The sequence below is a fragment of the Lactuca virosa genome, chromosome 8 (assembly GCF_052849685.1).
Source record: "Lactuca virosa cultivar CGN04683 chromosome 8, Lactuca_virosa_CGN04683_v6, whole genome shotgun sequence".
Classification (NCBI taxonomy): domain Eukaryota; kingdom Viridiplantae; phylum Streptophyta; class Magnoliopsida; order Asterales; family Asteraceae; genus Lactuca; species Lactuca virosa.
This window is the reverse complement of record NC_136433.1, coordinates 52,846,711-52,852,870: the sequence shown is the minus strand read 5'-3', so window position 1 is coordinate 52,852,870 and position 6,160 is coordinate 52,846,711.

Genomic DNA, 6,160 nt, shown 5'->3' with positions numbered 1-6,160 from the left:
GCGGCTTTGGAGGGTTCTGAGATGGCGAGGGTTGTTGTTGCCGGGGTACGGACCCCAAGGTCAATGAGCCGTTGTGCCAATCGCTTGGCACTATCGAAGGTAGTGGGGTTTGAAGCTAGTACATTCCCCTGAAATGGAGGCACCAGCCCCCAAATATACCTTTCCACCTTCTTCGCTTCAGAAGGGACCATTCCCGGACATAGCGCTACCAGATCGCTGAATCTGGCAGTGTAGGAGACTATGTCGGAGCCCTTCATGGTTAGGCTCCAGAGTTCCTGCTCCAGTTTCTGAACTTCGCCCCTTGGGCAGTACTCCTCGATCATAAGCTCCTTCAGAGCTTCCCAGCCCATAGCGCTAGCCACTATTAGAGTTAGTGACTTGACATGGCTATTCCACCATGTCAGGGCTCGGTCCGTGAAGGTGCAGGCGGAAAATTTTACTTTGCTCCCTTCCGGACAGGAACAAATTTCAAAGATCAATTCCGTCTTCTCGAACCATTGCGAGAGGGCAATGATTCCGCCAATCCCATTGAAGTTCCTGGGTTTGCAGCTGGTGAAGTCCTTATACGAGCACTCTCTGGAGCGCACTGGAGCATCAACTGGAGTGGAATGCACATTAGTTCCACTCCCGCTAGTACCGGTAGTGGTGAATTGTGCTAGGGCTGCTGTAACAGCCGCATTCACCGCAGCTTGAATAGCTGCTGGATTGTATTGTGGAGGAGGTGGTGGAGTTTGATTCGAAGTTATCGGAGTAGTGCGTCTGTTCGATCTACGAGGAGGCATCTTGTAGCTATAAGTTTAAAAGATGAAGATATTAGTAAGTATTCAAATAGAGAGAATGATGAGAGTGAAACACGGACTAACTCTCCATAGCCCAACAAAACAGATGAAAGTATTTGAGTAAAGATTTCCCATGAGATTTGATATCTGTCAATAATACTGGTATTATAGATGTAACAAGTTCGAGAAAAATGACCTAAGAGTAGGTCTTACATCAAACCAGAATAGGAAAATTTTGACAGCCTAAAGACCTAATAGACTAAAAGTTCAAGGTCTTAAGATAAGCAAGAATTTACAGGGAAAAGTGCTACTTAGAGCATAGATAAGAAGGCTAATCCTTAGATAAAAGGAAATTTGATCAAAGCATTCCCTACTGGCGACGGGAACCCCTTGGGCGAACCCTTAAGTCAGCCAGCTGACGCTCCATGTCAAGAAGACGTCGCTCGTACACTCGCTGACGCACGCGATGTTCCATGACTTCAGCTCGAGTCACAGCTAGCTCTTACAGTAAAGACTCATGGTCTCTCGCAGCTCTCTCACGAGCATCTTCCAGATGATGAATGCGGACAGTATGGACCCCCGCATTGGCATCAACCTCCGCAATTCGGTTGAGGGCTGTCCTACCCTGTATTTCGTTATGAGCAACCCTGCGGACCAGAATAGGCAGGACTCTGTCCGATGAGCCTCCCTCGCTCACGTTGTAGAAGCTTCTGTCTCCGTTGTATGGCATGGGTTGACCCTGTTCTTGACTCCATGTCTCCAAACTTTCCACCCACAGAGGCGTCGGGCCTTGAAAAGCCGGACGAGGGTTAGGATTTGGGATTGGAGCTACCGGGGGTTGATCATTGACTTCTGGCTCGGAGTCAGAATCCTCAGGGAAGTTCTTTGCGAAGTCATCGACTAACAGAATTGCATGTTCCTTTTCTGGCTCATCATCGAGCCATCCACCGTAACCTTGGTTGGGGAAATACGGGTCACCAGGGAGATTGAATCCAACCATGTTATCTACGCGAGAATGAGGGTAAAAGAAATAATTAATAGACGTACTAATAAAGACAATTATAAGATGATCCTTACCAGTTACTCCAACATTTTCGTAATGCATACCAGTCATATGTAACCAAAACAGGATAGACCTTTGAATAAGTGATCCTAACTCTAAGCCCACAACCAAACAAGAAACAGGAAGTAAATAAAAGGTCACAGATTCTAAGTCTATAACTGTTAACACGCTGCCGCACACGTATTAAACAAATAAATTTATCACTGCTTGGAATGCACTAAAAAGATAGCACAAGGAAGCAGGGTTGAATCCTCAGGGACACAGCCTAAAAGTCAATGCCTTTTTGCATCAGGCACATCTAGTCAAGAAACAGAATATAAAAGGGGGATTTTGAATTAACCTAAAAACTAAAAATGCAGTGATATTAAATTAAACAAAAATCAATAATAAAAATGGTTTCAGTTCTGCTGTGACTTTCCTAATCATGTAACTGATCCAGATCTGATTATTTAAGATGCGTTCTATCTAAGCTGGTACTGAGAAAAACTAACAAGCTCTAGTAATTTCTCTTTTACCTTATTTAGTTAACCAAAACAAGCTCTTCAATTAACCCTAACTTTTTACTGTTCAATTAAACAAGCTCTTAATTAAATCAGAAAAATTGCATTAAGTTATTTGTAAAATTCCCAGCAATACCTAATACTTCTCACAAGCTCGGAATTGTAAAGATATGATTTTTCATTTATACCAGAGTTAAATCCCAAAACAGAACCAATCTGATACTTGTTACTTTTACCAGTTGACAAGAACAATTACGTATTCTATAACTGATTAACTGGAATGATAAAACCCTAGCTAGGTGATCAGACTAACAAGAATCAAAATCAAACATTCATTAAGAACAAAACTGAAGAATCTAGATAGAAACACAAATCAAAAACCAAATCTAATGATCAATCACATGAAAAGTACTTGTCTTTGCAAAAATAAAAACTAGGGTTTAGCCAGACATGGCTAAAATCTGATAAAAACAAATGAAAAGAGACATCAAACAACTAATCTTACTAATCTACTTGAAGGAGATGATCCACAGTCTTCAGATCTTCAGAAATTGTTGAAATCAGAGAAGAAACGCCTCCAAAATCGTATTTTCGTCGTCTGGTACCTCTGGAATCGCCAACTTAGGTTAGTGGAAGGTTATAAGGTCTATTTATATGTCCAGCAGCAAAAACGACGTGACTGCGATCGCAAAGGGCATACCTGCGATCGCAGGTTTTGAAGTAAACGCGTCTCGTGCCTTTTTAATGAAGTAGGATGCTATTCTGGAACTTTTTGGCCAACCTGCGATCGTATGTACACAACCTGCGATCGCAGGTTTTCATTTTTCACTTCCGGATGAATTTTTGGCACAAAAGAACCTCGAAGACAAGTTACGACCTAACATGCGATCGCAAAAGGGCCCCATGCGATCGCATGAAGGCAACCTGCGATCGCAGGTTATGCCTAAGGCATCCGAAATTTCGTCTACTTTTAAGATCATTTTGAATCGCGTCAATCGTAGTTACGGTTCTCGAGATATGGTGAAAATACTGACAGGGGGTCAAAGCTGCCAGCAACATCCTTTAACTTTAGATTGCATATTCTATCTTCGTGTGATCAATTCAATCGAATGTTTCTTGACCAAAGCATCTTCCAAACATTCCTCATAATCCTTCATAAGTCCCAAGCTCCATTTTAAGCTCCAAACGCGCATCCAATTGCTCCCAAAGCACTGCTCCGGTCGAACTATCTGAAATCGACATAAAAACATGAGCAGTACGGGAATTCTTACGAATTCCATGAGCTGAACATTATTTAAATAAATGACATGCAAATGTACAAAATATGATACTAAAATTATAATATAAACTACCCTATAAGATGCATGAAATGACATCTAACAAATCTCCCCAAGCTTAAACCTTACTTGCCCTCAAGTAAGAAAAAGATAAACATTATAAACAAATAGAAAGATGTAGATAACCTAAAAAGAAATTTAGAATAAAATAAAATGAAAACTTAAACTAAAGTACTTCACTCTTTTTTTTTCACATGATCACATTTCACAACGAGAAAGCTCCAATGAAATCACTACCTAGACAACAGTCTCAATACTTTATATTAACGATTCATAATTATATTTAATAAGTTAAACCATACTTGAGCAAATAATTTTTACGCCAAATTAAATTTGTGAAAACAATGTATTTTTAAAAATCATTTCACGAAAATTCGTTTATAAAAACTTAGCTTGACCAACCCCTCCTTTTTTTCCGTACTCGTCCAGTAAACGCGGTAAGCTCCATTATGGACAGAAAATCCAAGCTTACCCATATGATTCCACTATCGAGGGATCAATCTCATTATACCACATGTCTTCTTTGTCTTGATCAACTCTTCATATTTAACTTGTTTGGTTCTTGATTTCGACTTGAACTTGACTTTGATTTGACTTTGAATTGCAGATTTCTTCAAGTTGTTTGATGTACCATTTCTAACATATATATTGACTAGGCGCGAATTTTACTTTGAGGCCCACCATATCTTCAATATTTCAAAAATGATAACTATTTTGTGGGTATAACAAGAGTTCCCTCCCAACCTCAAAAGGCGTAGTAACTATAGGGTCCAGTACTTCAAGGAATGATAAGGGTTATCCAATCTAGGTTCTTTTTAAGGAATCTAAGGAAATTATTTTCAAAACATTGTTCGTTTTTCCATCCCACACTTCCATTGTAAAAATTATCTGACTCATATGTTGGTTCATATTGAAAACATTTAAAGCACTTGAAAAGGTAATTCTTAAAATTGATTGTAACGAGACTGTTTATTTTCGGTAACTATCACATTTCATCTTAAGAGAGCTATCGAATGTAAAAAGATATCATCATCTCATTTAAAATATAAATTTTTTACTTTTTAATGATTTTGAAGAATTTCTTTTTAATATGCAGAAAATAAAAAATAAAAATAACTAGAAATAAAATCTTTTGGGGTTTTTTTTACGAATGCAGAAAAGTGAAAACAGAAAATATTTTTTGGATTTTTAAAATTTTTATATGCAAATGCAATGCAAAAATAAAAATAAAATTTGAAAAACTAAAACGAAAAACGAAAAAATTTAAAATTCTTAACGAAAAATGCAAATTTTTACACTACCCCCTCCCCAAGCTTAAAATGATGCATTGTCCTCAATGCTCAGAGAGGAATGAACAACTCAATAAAGAATATAAAAGCAAAAATATGCAGCTAGGAATGAATGTACCTGATAAAAATGCAGAAATCTGATTTTGACAAAGATGTGGCGAAAAATCTGAATTTCCGCAACTCTGTCGATCCTCTGATTTCCCCAAGCTTACTTGGAACTGCGACCATCTCTTTACTGCTACCATAAAAACTAAAAACTACTCATCGGGTTGCCTCCCGGAAAGCCGCCCTTTTTAAGGTCGTTGGCTCGACCATGCCTGAAAACTAGATTACCTGTACTTAAAGATTTTGGCACAAAACAATTAGCAGTATCGTGTCCCCAACAACGGCGCCAATTTGTTAACACGCTGCCGCACACGTATTAAACAAATAAATTTATCACTGCTTGGAATGCACTAAAAAGATAGCACAGGGAAGCAGGGTCGAATCCTCAGGGACACAGCCTAAAATTCAATGCCTTTTTGCATCAGGCACATCTAGTCAAGAAACAGAATATAAAAGGGGGATTTTGAATTAAACTAAAAACTAAAAATGCAGTGATATTAAATTAAACAAAAATCAATAATAAAAACGGTTTCAGTTCTGCTGCGACTTTCCTAATCATGTAACTGATCCAGATCTGATTATTTAAGATGCGTTCTATCTACGCTGGTACTGAGAAAAACTAACAAGCTCTAGTAATTTCTCTTTTACCTTATTTAGTTAACCAAAACAAGCTCTTCAATTAACCCTAACTTTTTACTGTTCAATTAAACAAGCTCTTAATTAAATCAGAAAAATTACATTAAGTTCTTTGTAAAATTCCCAGCAATACCTAATACTTCTCACAAGCTCGGAAGCGTAAAGATATGATTTTTCAGTTTATACCAGAGTTAAATCCCAAAACAGAACCAATCTGATACTTGTTACTTTTACCAGTTGAGAAGAACAATTACGTATTCTATAACTGATTAACTGGAATGATAAAACCCTAGCTAGGTGATCAGACTAACAAGAATCAAAATCAAACATTCATTAAGAACAAAACTGAAGAATCTAGATAGAAACACAAATCAAAAACCAAATCTAATGATCAATCACATGAAAAGTACTTGTCTTTGCAAAAATAAAAACTAGGGTTTAGCCAGACATG